The following is an 18347-nucleotide window of genomic DNA, read 5'->3' as shown; positions in this document are numbered from 1 at the left end:
AATTCAAAATCAAAAAATCAGTCCATCTAATCTGTAGACTGACTCTCAACTTGGCCGAGGTGGTGATCGAGGGCCATGACTCTTTGGAAGCAACCGAAATCAGGCCATCATTTTCTCTGATAGGTCCAAACTCATCTGTTTCCTGAAATCCGTTTATCAAACTTTTCCCAATAAGTATGTTTCGATAAGATAGTTTTCCCCCTTCAGGTATTTCCACTGACGTCTGCGCGGGAACCTCCTCCATGTTAATCTCAGAGATTGATGCCTTTGCATCATCAGAAGAGGCTTTGATCTTCTTTTTACTTCTCGTCAGGATATCAAGTTCCTGTTCTGAGCGTTCTTCGGTCATTATCTCCTAAAATCAAACTTTTCTTAAGATAGCCTAATTATGTATACTTTTATTGACCCTAAATTATTTTGATGGACAATCTTATCTTAATTTTAAGATCGTTAAATAAACGGTTAAAATTAATTTATTATTTTTTATAAATATATTTCTATTTAATATTGTTAATTTTAATTATCTATTTTCATTAAACGGTTATAGTTCTAGAGTAAAAATATAAAATTTTATATAATATAACTATATCCTATCTTTTATATATATAAAAAAATATTTCTCCAGGTTCCGACACTATATAAGCACTAACAACACTTTTTCAATCCATTTGCATCCAAAAAGCAAATTTAAGCTACAAAATCTCCACTAATTCTTTCGTTTTCCCAAAGTAGTTTTCTTTTTAGTTACAATGGAGGATTCAAGCATTTGGCAAAACCAGAAACTCCAATACAATGGAAGCTGACCCTGAAAGCAATTCTCTGAATGAACCACTCCTGAAGAAGAACAGAACCCTTTCCACAAATCCATTAGCCTGTTAAAAGTCAAATAATTTAGGCACCAAATTAGACACCAAATGGTGCTTTGTCAAAGTCAAAAATTAGGCACCTAATTTTTGTTGAAATTGGGTAATGGGATAATTAATTTTAGTCATTGTAATTTAGGGTATTTATAAGATTAGTCCTTAAGTTTCAACTATAAATACCCTAGCTCATTTAGCTTCAAAATCATCCCAAAGCATTCTAGCTTTCTTCCAATACTAGAGAGATTTTAGAGAGTTTCTTGAGAGTTGTTTTCTCCTTTTTATCTAGAGAGAATTATCATTGTTTTCTCCTTGGTAGATCGAGAGAGGTTGTAATTCCTATTTTCTCATAGTGAAATTCTTCTACCGTTGCCCGTGATTTTTACCCTAAATTTTTAGGGGTTTTCCACGTAAATTTTGTGTCTCTTTTATCTTCATTTTTATTTTCTCAAATTATCAGTTACGATTTTGCTCTATCCGATAGCCGTCTTCCGCAACAATTGGTATCAGAGCCAGATTTGAGTGTGTAATATCTGCTTATTGTCTTTGTGGTTGCCATCAAAAGGTGGATCCTCCAACATAAGAAAATAAGAAGGTATTACCCATTCTTTGAGGTTCTAGAGAACTATTCACGATAGTGAAATAGTGAGAGCTATCAATAATAGAAGCTATGACAATGAAATTTGATATTGAAAAATTCAATGCGAGAAATTTCTCATTGTGGAAATTGAAGATGAAGGCCATCCTGAGAAAAGACGGTTGTCTAGCAACTATCAGTGAAAGGCCAGTGGATTTCACAGATGACAATAAATGGATCGAAATGGATGGGAATGCTATGACAAACTTTCATCTAGCATTAGCAGATGAAGTATTGTCAAGCATCGAGGAGAAGAAGACAGCTAAGGAGTTATGAGACCATCTCACCAAATTGTACGAGGCCACATCGTTGCACAATAAAATTTTCCTTAAGAGAAAATTGTACACTCTCTGTATGCCATAATCTACTTCAGTGACGGAGCACTTAAATACACTGAATACTTTATTTTCTCAGCTTACATCCTTAAGCTGTAAAATAGGAGAACAAGAACGTGCTGAACTTCTACTTCAAAGTCTACCGGATTTGTATGATCAACTCATCATCAACTTGACAAACAGTAATGTCACTAGTCTAGTCTTTGATGATGTTACAGCTGTTGTTCTACAAGAAGAAAATCGGCGCAAGAACAAGGAAGACAGACAAGTAAATCTGCAACAAGCAGAAGCGTTGACAACGATGAGAGGGAGATCAACAGAACGTGGCCAAAGCAGCAGTCACAAACATGGTAGATCGAAGTCAAGGAGCAAGAAGAATTTAAAGTGTTACAACTGTGGAAAGAAGGGTCATTTGAAGAAGGATTATTGGAGTCTAAATAAAAACTCCAATCCACAAGGCAATACCGCAAACACTTCAGATGATGGAGATGCTCTATGCTGTGAAGCGTCAACCACTGTGGAAGGAAGAAAACGATTTGCAGATATATGGCTCATTGATTCGGGAACAACATATCACATGACCTCAAGAAGAGAATGGTTTCATCATTATGAACCTGTCTCAGGAGGATCTATTTATAGTTGCAATGATCATGCCTTAGAGATCGTTGGCGTAGGAACCATCAAATTGAAGATGTATGACGGAACAATTAAAGTTGTTCGAGATGTGCGGTACGTGAAAGGCCTGAAGAAAAATTTATTATCCTACGGATTGTTGGATAATAATGCAAGCAAGATTGAAACACGGAAAGGAATCATGAAGGTGTTCCGTGGAGCACTTGTGGTGCTGAAAGGCGAAAAAATAGCTGCAAACTTGTACATGCTGAAGGGAGAGACTTTGGTAGAAGCAGAAGCATATGTTGCCTCATGTAGTTTAGATTCGACAATGCTATGGCATCAGAAACTTGGACACATGTCAGAACAAGGAATGAAAGTCCTTGTGGAGCAAAAGCTACTTCCAGGCTTAACAAAGGTATCACTTCCTTTGTGTGAGCATTGCATAACAAGTAAGCAGCACCGGTTGAAATTCAACACATCAAATTCTAGAGGCAAAAGTGTTCTAGAATTGGTTCACTCTGACGTATGGCAAGCACCAGTAACGTCCCTAGGTGGAGCAAAATACTTTGTCTCATTTATTGATGACTACTCGAGGAGATGTTGGGAGCACCCTATTAAGAAGAAGTCAGACGTGTTTTCAACTTTCAAAAACTTCAAAGCGCGGGTGGAACTTGATTCTGGAAATAAGATCAAGTGTTTCAGAACAGATAATTGAGGAGAATACACAAGCGAAGAATTTGATGACTTTTACAGGAAAAAAGACATCAAAAGACAGTTCACAGTGGCGAACACTCCTCAACAAAATGGAGTGGCAGAGCAGATGAAAAGAACCTTGTTAGAAAGAACAAGAGCAATGTTGAGAGATGCAGGCCTAGAAAAATCATTCTGGGCAGAAGCAGTCAATATCGCCTGTTATTTGGTGAATCGAGCTCCATCAACTGCAATAGAGCTGAAGACACCAATGGAGATGTGGACTAGAAAACCAGTTGATTATTCAAACCTCTATATTTGGAAGTATAGTGTACGTGATGTACAACTCCCAAGAAATTTCAAAGTTGGATCCAAAATCCAGGAAATGCAAATTCTTGGTGTATGCTGATGGAGTAAAGGGGTATCGCTTGTGGGATCCCACTGCCCGTAAAGTGATCATTAGTAGAGATGTTATGTTTTTAGAAGATAAACTACAAAGAAAAGAAGACGATGATAGCGCTGAAAAGTCAGAGACTACTCAGATATATGTGGAAAAAGAGTTTGAAGAAGGAGGTTCTTCTGAAGTAGAACCAGCACATGATGAACAAGAACCAGAGTGTTCTGAAGCTCCAACAACTCGTCAATCAGATCGTGTGAGAAGATGTCCCAATTGGCACTCAGATTATGTTATAGAAGGTAATATTGCATATTTCCTTTTAACAGAGGACGGTGAGCCATCAACATACCAGGAGGCAATAAACAGCTCAGATGTTTCACTGTGGATGATGGCGATGCAAGAAGAAATCGAAGCCCTTCATAAAAATAATACATGGGACCTTGTGCCACTACCACAAGGAAGGAAGCCAATTGGTAACAAATGGGTCTTCAAAATCAAGTGAAATGGTGACGATAAAGTTGAGAGGTATCGTGCAAGACTGGTGGTCAAAGGATATGCTCAAAAAGAAGGTATTGATTTCAATGAAATATTTTCTCCTGTGGTTCGACTAACAACAGTTCGAGTAGTTTTGGCAATGTGTGCTACATTTAACTTACATCTAGAGCAGCTAGATGTTAAAACAGCTTTTCTTATGGAAATCTTGAAGAAGAGATTTACATGCTCCAGCCTGAAGGTTTTGAAGAAAAAGAAAAAAAGAACTTGGTTTGCAGGTTGAACAAATCTCTGTACGGTCTAAAGCATGCACCGAGGTGTTGGTATAAGAGATTTGATTCATTCATTATATGCCTTGGATACAACAGACTTAATGCAGACCCTTGTACTTATTTTAAGAGGTCTGGTGATAACGATTTTGTTATATTGCTGTTGTATGTGGATGACATGTTGGTTGCAGGACCCAACAAATATTATATTGAAGAATTGAAGGCACAACTGGCTAGGGAATTTGAAATGAAGGACTTGGGATCAGTAAACAAGATTCTAGGGATGCAAATTCACCGAGACAGAAGTAATAGGAAGATTTGGCTTTCACAAAAGAATTACTTGAAGAAGATCTTGTCACGATTCAACATGCAAGATTGTAAGCCAATTTCTACCCCTCTTCCTATTAACTTCAAATTATCCTCCAGTATGAGTCCTAGCAGTGAAGAAGAGATGATGGAGATGTCTTGAGTACCGTATGCATCAGTAGTGGGAAGTTTAATGTTCGCTATGATATGCACAAGACCAGACATTGCACAAGCAGTAGGAGTGGTTAGTCGGTACATGGCGAATCCAGGCAAAGAGCATTGGAATATTGTAAAGAGGATCCTCAGATACATCAAAGGGACCTCAAATATTGCATTATGTTACAGAGGATCAAACTTACTAATCAATGGTTATGTAGATTCTGACTATGCAGGGGATTTGGATAAAAGCAAATCTACTACAGGATATGTGTTCAAAATTGCTGGTGGAGCTGTAAGCAGGGTTTCAGAATTGCAGTCAGTTGTGGCTACGTCCACAACAGAGGCAGAATATGTAGCAGCTACACAAGCCAGTAAAGAAGCAATTTGGTTGAAGATGCTATTGGAGGAGCTTGGGCACAATCAAGAGTATGTCTCTCTATTTTGTGACAGTTAAAGCGCCTTGCATCTAGCAAGGAATCCAGCATTTCATTCAAGGACTAAGCACATACGAGTTCAGTACCATTTCATTCGTGAAAAGATGGAAGAAGGAACGGTAGATATGCAGAAGATCCATACAAAAGACAACATAGCAGATTTCATGACGAAGGCAATCAATGCTGATAAATTTACCTGGTGTCGATCCTCCTGTGGCCTGTTAGAAACGTAAGCAACATAAAGGTACAAGGTAGAAAGAATGGTGTGAAGATATGATTATTCCAATCAAATCTTCAAGTGGGAGATTGTTAAAAGTCAAATAATTTAGGCACCAAATTAGGCACCAAATGGTGCTTTGTCAAAGTCAAAAATTAGGAACCTAATTTTTGTTCAAATTGGGTAATGGGATAATTAATTTTAGTCATTGTAATTTAGGGTATTTATAAGATTAGTCCTTAAGTTTCAACTATAAATACCCTAGCTCATTTAGCTTCAAAATCATCCCAAAGCATTCTAGCTTTCTTCCAATACTAGAGAGATTTTAGAGAGTTTCTTGAGAGTTATTTTCTCCTTTTTATCTAGAGAGAATTATCATTGTTTTCTCCTTGGTAGATCGAGAGAGGTTGTAAACCTATTTTCTCATAGTGAAATTCTTCTACCGTTGCCCGTGGTTTTTACCCTAAATTTTTAGGGGTTTTCCACGTAAATTTTATGTCTCTTTTATCTTTATTTTTATTTTCTCAAATTATCAGTTGCGATTTTGCTCTATCCGATAGCCATCTTCCGCAACATAGCCTTGGTTGGAGCCACTGTTTCCCATATAGAAAGCTTGGATTACGAGTAAGAACCTTTTCAAAACACATCTGTGTTTTTCCTTTCATTTTTCTATTGAATTTTGATTGTATTTTAATCTATTTGGAGAACTGATGATCAGTAAGGGGTGTTTGCTGATGCAGGATAAACGACAATGATCTTTTCAAGCATGATTGGAGAAGCATATCCTGTAAAGGTTGACTATATTTTATTATTCACAAAGATAGGTTTATATACACCTTATATGTAATATGATAATCAAATTACAATCAATTACAATTAGAGAATTAATAGTAATTGCATGTAATTAAGAGATTTTGGAGGAGCAACTTTCGGTTGATCTTTTGGCTGTAGACTTTCTCTTAACATGCCCACGTAAGAATGAGCTCGAATCAAGGATGCCATTCTTGTTCCGTAGATTCTCGACCCGTTGCCTAGACAGAGGTTTCATAAGTCCATTCGTATATTATTCTGTAGAGGAAACATATGGGACCTTCAACTCATTCTCTTGTACTTGTAGCCGTACAAAGTGATAGTCTAGAGATAAGTGTTTTATTCTTGAGTGAAAGACGGGATTGGCGCTCAATTATGTTGCGCCAATGTTGTCACTTAGTAAGTTTGGCGGTTTCTCGATTGGAATATGTAATTCTTGCAACAAGTTGATGAGCCATTTGACTTCTACTGCGGTATTAGCTAGAGACCGATACTCTACTTCGGTTGAGCTTCTTGTGACGGTTCTTTGCTTTGTTAACCTCCAAGAGATCGAATTGCCACCTAGATATAACGCATAGCCACTTGTAGAGGATACCTCCCCAATCAGCATCACTAAATGTTGTTACTGTTGTTGCATTTCCTTTCCTCAAGAATAATCCATGATTTACTGTACCTTTGAGATAGCGAAGGATACGTTTTGCCATTGCCCAATGACTAACCTTTGGATCATGCATGTATTGTGCCAATCTATTTACTTAATACGCAATGTCCGGTCTTGTCAAAAGTATGTATTGTTGGGATATTAGGAGTTGTCGAAACTCAGTGGCATTTGTCACGCCTTAACCTTCGTTGGCTTTGATCACAGTGGTTGTAGACTTAGGTTTGGCTCCCTGCATGTGGAATCGCTCAAGTATGTCAAGTATATATTTGCGTTGAAGAAGAAGAAGACCGGTATTAGTTTGTATTACTTCTATTCCCAAGAAGTAACTTAAGATTCCAAGATCTTTTAGGGAAAACGTTTTCGATAATTCTTCAACAAATTGTTGAGTTGCATCCTGTTGACAATTGCATGGCAGCAATTATTGAAATTTTGCATGGCATTCTAAATGGCAACCAACAATTGTTGAAATTTTGCATGGCATTCTAGATGGCAACCAACAATTGTTGAAATTTTGCATGGCATTCTAGATGGCAGCCGGTGGCTATAGGAATTTAAAAATTAGGTAGTTGATTTTGTTGAATTTAGGTATGGTAAAATTACAAATTTTAGTCCCTAGACTTTAGTGTATTTATAAGATTAATCCTTAAGCTTCAACTATAAATACCATAACTCATTTAGCTTCAAAATCATCCAAAATCATTTATTTCTCCCAATACTAGAGAGTATTTTTGTGACTTGTTAGTGTTTTGTAAACACTTGTAAATTTTCTCTCTTTAGTAAAAGATCTGCAACAGTCCGGAGACGTAGACAAAATTGGATGAATTCTGTTATCAATTTCGGGTATTATTTTTTCGTTTTTATTCCGCATTCTCACTAATCTGGTTATAGGAAAATTACTCGTTTTATTTTCTAACAACTAGTATCAGAGCTTTTGGTGGTGATTTTTTTGGTTTTTCTGTAAGGTTACTATTCACGTATGAATTTTGTGAATAGTAAAATTTGGTCGGCGATACGAATTTGTCGACGGAGGTGTTCTAATACACGGTGGTTCGCAGGAATTATTAGAAACGATCCAAAAGAAGCCAGATTCGAGTAAGAGCGATGACTTTGAGAAACGAAGTGGATGAGCTCAAGAGGAAGCTGCTCATATGCAAGGGAACAATGAGTGAATGGTGTATGCTCAAGACCTTCTTGGAAGGACTTAGACAAGGGGAGATGCTCGGGGGAGAGCAAGAAGATGCCAAAGACTTTCAGAGGCCATAGCTGTAGCTGGAAAGCTGACTGAGCTTGCAAGAGTCAAGCCAAGTAGTAATGTGTCGTCCAGGCCCATGCATAGGGATAGTGGCAACAATGGGGGAGACCAGGAAAAGGTGCAGTAAGGAGATGGTAGAGAAAGCTCTTCGAATGGCCAAGGTGAGCCATCGATTGTTCGTAGCCAAGGAAAGCCATCGGGAAAGAATGATAAGGCTAAGTCCGGTGTAAAGAAGAATGGGAGCAAGGAAAAATTAAAGTGTTACTTCTGTGATGGTCCTCATTTGATTAGAGGATGTCCCGAGAAGCGTCGCCTTACAACATCATGAAGAGAATGGAAGAAGGAGAAGAAGCGGGAATTGGCGCGGTCACAAGTGTTAAAGCTACCAAGCCAGGAAAAAGACTTGGCCCGATTGATGGGATCAATGCGGACAAGCAAGGATCGAGACGAGGCAAGGTTGTTGATGTTGAAGCAATCGAACTCGGAAGAAAGCTCGAGATTACGAGTATCCAAGCAATCAAGACAGGGGAAAGGCTTGGTGAGGCTACATGTTCCAAAGTAGCCGAATCAAGGAGCAAGAGTAGTTTGACTACAAGTTCTCAAGTAGTTAACGCAGGATCGAAACATGACGAGACTACGGGTGTCGAAACAGTCGAGCACAAGAAGGGACCCGGTGCGATAATAAGAGATAAAGCCGTCAAGCCGAGGGTGCAAAGTGAGCAAGTTTTCTCACAGTATGCCAGGATGGAGGTGTGGTCCAAGTTGAGGCGTCTCAGGCATAAAGGGACAGTTAAGGAGTATGTGAGTCGATTCAGAAAACTCATGCTCAAAGTCCCAAGTTTGACTGAAGAAGATTGATTCTTCACCTTCATGTTCGGATTGAAGCCATGGACGAAGAGAGTGTTGGAGCGAAGGGAAGTCAAAGAGTTGTCTAAAGCCTTGACAATCGTTGAGTCCATCAAAGAATTTGGAGTCAAGAAGAACAAGATTTTTAAAGCAAATCCGAAATCCGAGGGTAGCGGCAAGAGATTCCGTGATGAAGGCAAGTCAGAGGATGAGGAATGTTGTTCCTCGAGTGGCAGAGAAAATCCACTCAATGATGAACTTGATGGTGAGTATGGGGAAGATATGTGCAGTCTTGGCACAAGTTCGAATGTCAAATATGCTAAGCCGAGGGTAAGAGTCGAGCAAACAAGGGGGCACAAACTTAAGATGCCAGAAGTGTTGCAAAATTACCTGAGGGGAGATGAGTCATCCAAGGTGATGGATGAGCCCAAGATCGAATTGTACAGAGAAGAAGACGAACCTAGGATCGAAGAGGCGTTGAGAGTTGGCTCAATAAGGTTCATTTATGCCAAGGCGAGTAGAAGCCAAGTGCAAGAAGAGTTGTCCGTGTCCAATGAGTTTGCCGAGCATGTTCGTGTAGAGAACATGACTTCAGAGACCATCTTAAGAGAAGGGTTGAAGCAGGGGTTTACCGAGGATGTTCAAGTGAGGAACAATCCTTCAAAGACTAGTGGACAATATTTGAAGGGAGCCAAGACATTGAGGGACAAGGCAACCACAGAGAAATCGCTCCATAACAAGTGGGTTTATAGGACGGTGACTACAGACAAACTGAAGTTGTGTTCAGCTTTAATTGGCATACTAAAGTAACAAGACCAGAAATGCTATTGTATTGATCGAGGTGTGAAGACAAGTTAAAATTAGTCTTCAAGTGGGAGATTGTTGACAATTGCATGGCAGCAATTGTTGAAATTTTGCATGGCATTCTAGATGGCAGTCGGTGGCTATAGGAATTCAAAAATTAGGTAGTTGATTTTGTTGAATTTAGGTATGGGAAAATTGTAAATTTTAGTCCCTAGACTTTAGGGTATTTATAAGATTATTCCTTAAGCTTCAACTATAAATACCCTAACCCATTTAGCTTCAAAATCATCCCAAATAATTTATTTCTCCCAATAATAGAGAGCTTTCTTGTGAGTTGTGAGTGTTTTATAAACACCTATAAATTTTCTCTCTTTGGTAAAAGATCTGCAGTAGTCCGGAGACGTAGGCAAAATTGGTTGAACCCCGTTATCAATTTTAGGTATTATTTTTCCTCTTTTATTTCGCATTCTCACTAATCTAGTTATAGGGAAATTACTCGGTTATTTCCCAACACATTCTTGTTATTACCTGTAATTATTATATCATCAACTTAAGCTAAAAAAGTAAATTATATTACCTCTTTGAGTGTACACAAAAAGTGATGCGTCAGCAGAAGTGTTTTGGAAGCCATAGTCAACGATAAACTTGCTGAGTTCTTTGTATCAAGCCCTACGAGCTTGTTTTAGCCCATAGATCGCCTTTTTCAATTTGCACACATAATCTCTTTTGTCTTTGTACTTGAACCATCTTGGTTGAGCCATATAGACTTTATCTTCAAGATGCTCTTAGAGGAAGGCATTGTTGACATCAAGGTGAGTGAGTGCCCAATTATTAGAGACCACAATTGCTAGAACTGTTCGTATAGTAAATGGTTTAATGACTGAACTGTACGTATCCTTGAAATCAATTCTCAGATGTTGGTGAAACCCCTTAGCAACTAATCATGCTTTGAATCTCTCTATTGAACCATCAGAATTTCTTTTGATTCGAAACACCCATTTGTTGCCTATAATATTATGTTTGGGGTCTAGAGGAACAAGGGCCCATGTTTCATTGGAAATTAAGGCATTGAATTCCTTGGTCATAGCTTCTCTCCACTCGATAATCTTCATAGCTTCGGTTGCACACCTAGGTTTAATTTGAGGGCTAGTTGAGCTATCCATGACATGGTAAAGGTATTTTGGGTTGGGTTTTGTAACTCCTATTTTTGATCTTGTTTTCATTGGGTGGATGTTTGATGTTGGGATAGAATAGGATATGGATGTAGACAGATCAGGAGTGAGATTGGTATCGATGGGGGTTGTATCAGCTGTAGGTTGTGGTTCGGGAGAATGTATAGTTTCAAGAGGTGGTGATGTAGTCTGATTAGGTGGGTGAGTATCAGGGAGTATAGATGTATGTAATTGACTAGAGTGTGATGATTTGATTTTCGGGGTTAGCATAAACTACAGGAACAAATTGAGCAACTTCTCCTTCTTATGTAGCTTCAATTGTAGTCTTTTGAGTATAAAAGAATTTTTATTTAAACGGAAGGCAATTTTCAACAAACTTAACATGCCGAGAAAAAAACAATTTATTGTTAATAGGATTGAAGCATTTGTACGCACTTTGTGTGGGTGAGTATCTTACGAAAACGCATGGCCTAGAATAGGCTTTGAGTTTTCCATTTTGAAAAGGTTTAGTCTAAGGATAACACAAACAACTAAAGATTTTCAATTTTTTGTAATTTGTTTCTAGTTGGAACATTAGTTCAAATGGAGTTTTGTTTTGTAAAACAGGTGTGGTTCATCCTATTAATTAAGTAGATTGCTGTTTGAAAGGCAAAAACTCAGAAAATATCAAACATATGAGCATCATGTAGTAAGGTTAAACCTGTCTCAACTATATGTCTGTGTTTTTCTCTCTGAAATCCCATTATGTTCTGGAGTGTGAGGTGGGCTAGTTAAATGTGTAATCCCATGTTAGTTAAAATACTTTGTAAGTCCCATATATTTACCCCCATTGTTGGTAAAAATTGTAACAATTTTATTTCCTATAAGTTTTTTAATTTTGGCCTTAAATATTGGAAAAATTGTTTAAACTACATATTTATGTTTTAGTGGATAAAACCATGTAAAACGAGAGAAATGGTCTACAAAAATTATATAATAGTGATGATTTGTAAGATAATTGATTTTTGGGCTCCCCAAATGTCACTAAAAATAAGTTCCAACTGTTTTGAACTAGATAAAGTAAGAATAAAAAAAGGGTAATTTATGACTTTTATTTGAATGACAAGCATTACAATCACTAATTGAGCCTTTTTTTATCCAAACAAAATTTTTCTAACATAAACTTTAAAGTTTTAGAAGCCTAATCTTCTATGCCATGTATTTGGATTTAAATCTAAAGAAAAAATTTGGTTTTTTTAGACGAATTATCACTACCCAAATAGCAGAGATCACTTTTGACAGTTCCTTTCGCCAGCGTTGTCCCCGTGACCAAATCCTTCACCAATAAGCCATTTGCACAAAATTCAACAGAAACATCTTTAGTTTGACATAGTTTAGAAACGGATATCAAATTGTTATGTAAACTAGGGCCATGAAGAATATTGGAAAGAAGTAAATTTTTTGAAGATGAGAGAATCTTGGTGGAACCTATTTTTTGGATAGGAATTCCTTTACCATTTGCCATGATTAGCTAATCATTGCCCCCGTAATCATCGTAGGAATCCAAGGTTGTTATGTCGTTGGTCACATGTGTAGTGGCTCCATTGTTAATGACCCAAGACTGCTGTTTCGGGGATTTTTGAACCATATTTGTTGTTGCCTGCTCTTGCTGATTTTGAGTTACGATGTAGCTCCAACATCTCTTGGCATCATGACCATATTTACCACAAAGTTGACAGGTTGAACGTTGGGGACTTAAACAGAATTTTCGGCCAAAGTTTGCTTCTTTCGATTTATGAAATTAGGATCAAAATTGTTACCACGGTAATTTCACTTGTTTGGTGGTCGCGAAGCATGATTACCTCTTCCTCGTTGTACATAATTCACACTAAGAGGTGTGATGAGTCCTTCTTGTCGTTTCAAGTCTTTCTCGTGATCAATTAATTTATCGAAAACCTCTTCAAAAGTAAATGTTGTTTCCCTTGCTTTCAACGCAGTGACAATACCATTCAATTTAGGATTAATTCCGCTGAAGATATGAATCACCAATTCATCATCAGGGATCGAGGCTTGGGCTAGGGTGAGTTCATCAGCCAAGGTCTTGACGATTTAATTCAACGACGCGTTTGTTTCCTTGCGTTAACATCAAGGATCTTTTGAGTGCTATCACTCTCGATTTTGTTTTGCTAGAAAAGACAACAATCAACTTGTTCATAGCTTCCATGGACGTGGCGGCACATCTAACTATCACCGGTACAACAGTTTCTGAAAGAGAGGAGCCTATCGTGTGAACAATCAGTTTGTCTTGTCATACCCAAAGAAGGTACTCAGGATTCGGAACTTCTTTAGATTCATGAGCATCATTCTTTTCTGTAGAGACTGATTTTTGGTGGACAGGGAGTATCACCAGTGATATAGCCAATTAAAACCGAACCAATGAGAAGTGCTTCAATTTGGTGAAACTAGGAAGGGAAATTCTTATTTGTGAGTTTGAATGAGTTGGATGACGGTGGCCATGGATAGAGGTAGGATCTAGTTTGCAGTGATGCTTAAAGGCTTACTGATACCATGTAAAAGTTGACTATATTTTATTATTAACAAAGATAGGTTTATATACACCTTATATGTAATATGATAATCAAATTAAAATCAATTACAATTAGAGAATTGATAGCAATCAAACTACAATCAATTACAATTAGAGAATTAATAGTAATTGCATGTAATTAGGAGATTTTGGAGCAGCAACTTTCGGTTGACCTTTTGGCTGTAGACTTTCTCTTAACAGGTCCAGAGTACAAGTTCTTCAATACGTATTCTTCAAATGGTTACTGGCTTTTCTTGTTGGATTGCTTACCGGATTAATTATCACTCTCATCAATCTCGCTATCGAGAAAATTACTGGCTACAAGCTTCTTGTCATTGTCGGTTTCATCAAGGATGAAAGGTAAGTTTTCTTACTCACATTCCTTTTTTTCCATTCCAAGTTTAGCAACTCAAAAGTCAAAACTATACCCGAGTACGAATCAAATTGTGTATGATATGATTAATAACAAAGCTTTTGGCTTATGTTAAGGAGAATCTGAATTGGATTTTGATATTGGGTATGTGAACTGATGCAGATACTTATCGGGGCTGTTTTTCTTCACCGGTATCAACTTTTATTGACCTTGAGTGCTGCAGTTTTGTGTGTGTTTTTTGCTCTGACTGAAGCCGGTTCTGGAATTCCCGAAATCAAGGCTTAAATCTTGTTCGGTGCTACAACACTGCCTGTCAAGGTTGGTTAGCTTTCAATTTACATGGATATGATGTACTCGGAATTTGAATGCCATAGGTTTAACTCATGCTGCTGGAAACTTACCTGTAGGAATGATGGTTAACATCAGGCAAGGAATTTTGAGAAGGCTGGCACATTGATTTTGAGTTTTCGACTTACGTTTCGGTAATAAAATTGAAGACTTGACTTCATATTTGCCTTTTGATTCTAAGATTCAATAGAAATACTAGTTGTAGATGTTGATCGTATTTGGATTTTGGTCAATGATCCACTCCGATACGTGCAGGCATTTTGAAAGTTCTAGCCACTTACAGTGTTTTCACTTTGTTTTGTTTATGAAAAATTGCAATATTGATGAATTTTCAATAATTGTAGATTGTTGGTAGCATTGGAGCAGTTTCTGCTGATCTAGATCTGGGGAAAGAAGGGCCTTTAGTGCACATTGCGAGTTGCATTGCTTCTTTACTAGCGCAAGGAGGGCCCGACAATTACCGTCTCAAGTGGCATTGGCTTCGTTACTTCAACAATGATCGTGATCTCAGAGATATTATAACCTGTGGTTCTTCATCGGGTGTTTGTTCCGCTTTCCGTGCTGCGGTGGGAGGTGTTCTATTCTCTCTCTAAGAGGTTGCAACGTGGTGGAGTGCCCTTCTCTGGAGAACTTTCTTCAGTACAGCTGTTGTGGTGGTGGTGCTAAGGGCGTTCATGGAAATCTGCAGTTCCGGGAAATGTAGCCTTTTTGGAACAGGAGGGTTGATCTTATTTGATATTTGTGATGTTAAAGTGAGCTACCATGCCATAGATTTAATCATTGGAATTATTGGTTGACTTTTGTGAAGCTTATATAATCATGTTCTCCATAAGGTCCTTAGGATCTACAATCTCATTAACCTGTAAGTTCATTAGCAAATCTGAAATCGATAATCCGATCTTATTTCTGAATAAGTGATGACATAATTTTTGTGTTGTTGCAGAAAAGGGAAACTGCATAAACTACTAGCTCTCGGCGTCTCTCTGTTTACCTCGATTTGCCAATATTTTCTTTCATTTCTAGCCCAATGCAGACCTTGTGATCCCTCTTTTCCGAAGGCTTGTCCTACGAATGATTGAGCCGGGAACTTCAAGCAGTTGAACTGTCCGGCTAGCCACTACAATGATCTATCTACCCTCCTCCTTACAACCAATAACGATGTTGTTCGAAACATTTTTTCTAGCAACACTTCTTCTGAATTTCACCAGACCTCAATATTAATCTTTTTTGCACTCTATTGCATCTTGGGACTCGTTACTTTTGGCATTGCAGCTCCTTCCTATCATCCTCATGGGAGCGGGGTGTGGTCGACTTCTCGGCATGCTCATGGGACCGTATACAGACTTAGATCAAGGGCTTTATGTTGTTCTGGGTGCAGCCTCTCTAATGTTTGGCTCGATGAGGATGGCGGTTTCGCTTTGTGTGATCTTCCTCAAACTCACAAACAACCTTCTTTTGCTACCAATAACAATGATAGTCCTTCTCATTGCGAAAACCGTTGGCGATTGTTTCAACTTGAGCATCTATGATACTCGAACTTAAAGGCCTTCCTTTCCTAGATGCAAATCCTGAACCCTGGATGAGAAATCTCACCGTGGGTTAACTTGTTGATGCCAAGCCATCGGTGGTCAGTCTTTGCTGGATTGAAAAAGTGTCTCGTATCATCGACGTATTGAAAAACACTAATCATAACGCATTCCCTATCGTTGATGAGGATGTATTGGTGTCAGGCACCGTAGCTACTATTCTAACCGAATTGCATGGACTGATCCTTAGAGCTCACCTGGTACAAGCCCTGAAGAAGAAATGGTTCCTGATCGAGAAACGACAAACCATGGAATGGGAGGTGAGAGAGAAATTCAACTGGATCGAGTTATCCGAACGGGAACTGAAGATAGAGCAGGATGGTTTAATCCATCAAGAAATGGAAATGTACGTCGATTTGCATCTCCTTACCAATATAACACATTATACAGTTGTGGAAAGCATGTCAGTGGCTAAAGCCATGGTTCTATTCCGGCAAGTCGGAATCCGACATATGCTAATCGTGCCAAAATATCAAGGCGCGGGGGTGAGTTTATGTTTATCAACCTTATAGAATCAGCTTATTCAGCCATGTTTTGGAAAGAAAAATAAACTTGCTAAGACAACGCTATGGTTCATTGTGTTAGTGTAAATGAATGTGTGGAATATAAGCACACGTGCAACTGCTATGCATGATGATCGTGCAGCTGAGGATTGATGCACTGCAGCAGATTGGTTGAAGCAGTTAGTTTGATGAAGTCAGTTACATCTTTAGTTACAACTATAGTACTCACTATAATACACTCCTTAAGCCTTGTAAAATTTACCCCTTTGAAGATAATAAAAATGTCATAATGATTTCTCTTTTCTTGTTTCACGTTCTTACTCTCATAGTTTAGACATCATTTATTAATCTTTACATGGTATCAGTCGCCAAAACGGTCCTACAGTTTCTGTTTTGCTTTTTTTCTTGGAGGTTCTTGAAGGTTCTTGCTTTTCTTTGAAGATGGTGGACTTGCAACAAGCTAGTGTTCAGTCTCCGGTGAATACCACAGTTACTTCGTCGTCATATGGTTCTTCAGTCCTGTCCAGTGTGCAACATATACCTAAACAGGATGTCATAAAACTTACCGAGTCAACATACCTTTTTTGGAAGCATCAGGTGACCCTTATAATTGATGGCTATGGATTGTTGGCCTATATATCTGGTGATAGTCTTGCTCCATCTCAGTTTGTTGCAAATGAGTCTGGGCAGCTTGAGGAAAATCCAGTGTATGATGTGCATAGGCAACAAGACAAGTTGCTTGCTTCGTGGTTGTTGACAACTGTTAGCATGGAGGTTTTGCTACATCTCACGGGGTTTACATTCGCTCGTACAATCTGGAATGCAGTTTCAAGGTTGTTTGGAGTTCGTTCTAGTGCCAAGATTTCTTCTCTTAGACACAATTTGCACTATCAGAGGAAAGTTGGCTTGATTGTGATTGATTATTTAGCCAAGATCAAGACAATCTTTGATTTGTTGAATGCTGTTGGTTGTGATGTACTTGAACAAGAACAAGTAAGTGTGATTCTTGCTGGGTTGTCAATGGAATTCGAGTCCATTATTGCTATAGCATCTCGTGATGTAGTATCCTTGGATAGTCTCACTGAAATGCTTCTGGACTGTGAGGCTAGGAAAAAAGATTTTTTAAGCGATGATATTGCTGCAAATATGGTTATTCAGCCAAAAGAAGAGAATGGGTCGAGGTCTCAAGCGGTCACTAAAACGGATACAACAGAAAAACAATTTTATTCCATGAGAGGTCAGCAGGGAGGCTATCGTGGTCGAGGTAGAGGAAGGTTTAATAATTCAAATCGACCACAGTGCCAGTTGTGTGGAAAGTTTGGGCACATTGTTCAACGGTGTTATCGTCATTTTGATCGAGATTTTACTGGAGTTGCCAATGAAGATCAGTCTGCTGAGCAGTGGAAGAAACCATCTGAACATATTATTCCTGTGAATGGACATGCGTATAATCACACGCTGAATTCTCATGTTTTCTACCACTATCCATCCAGCTCGATGCAGGTTATGCCCTATGCCTTGACTCGTCAATGAGTGCCTTCCTCCTCGAATCAGGTAATGAATACCTTTCCTGGGGACTGTGTAGCTCATCCTACATCAACAGAAGGACAAGAGTCATTTGTTCATACTGCACCTATAGCCTTTGTATCCACTGTACCTAGTATGGCACCAGCTCACAGTGTTCCAAAACACTCCAATGTTTTATGGTATCCAGACACGAGTGCCACTCATCATGTATCAAATGATCTTGTACCGTTCAATTCAGGTATGTCATACAAAGGTAACAACACTCTTTTAATGGGAAATGGTGAAGGAATTAAAATTGATCATGTTGGTCAAGGCTTTCTGTCTTCTAGTTTCAGGCCTCTGGTGTTACAAAATATGCTACATGTCCCACACATTAAGAAGAAGTTGCTGTCAGTATCTCAATTCACTCGTGATAACAATGTATTTATTGAGTTTCACCCTTTTGAATGCTTGATGAAGGATGCACAGACTCGGACCATTATGTTAAG

The 18347-nt window shown here is 38.5% G+C and overlaps 1 pseudogene; it reads left to right on the top strand.

The window, feature by feature from the left end:
• Positions 1-792: 792 nt before the first annotated feature.
• LOC120216156 overlaps positions 793-18347 on the top strand; it is a 29880-nt pseudogene continuing 12325 nt past the window's right edge.

This window comes from Hibiscus syriacus, unplaced genomic scaffold (genome assembly GCF_006381635.1).
Source record: "Hibiscus syriacus cultivar Baekdansim isolate YM2019G1 unplaced genomic scaffold, ASM638163v2 tig00110159_pilon, whole genome shotgun sequence".
In the NCBI taxonomy this organism is placed as follows: Eukaryota; Viridiplantae; Streptophyta; class Magnoliopsida; order Malvales; family Malvaceae; genus Hibiscus; species Hibiscus syriacus.
Note: the sequence above shows the minus strand (reverse complement) of the source record. Positions and strands in the feature narration are given on the sequence as shown.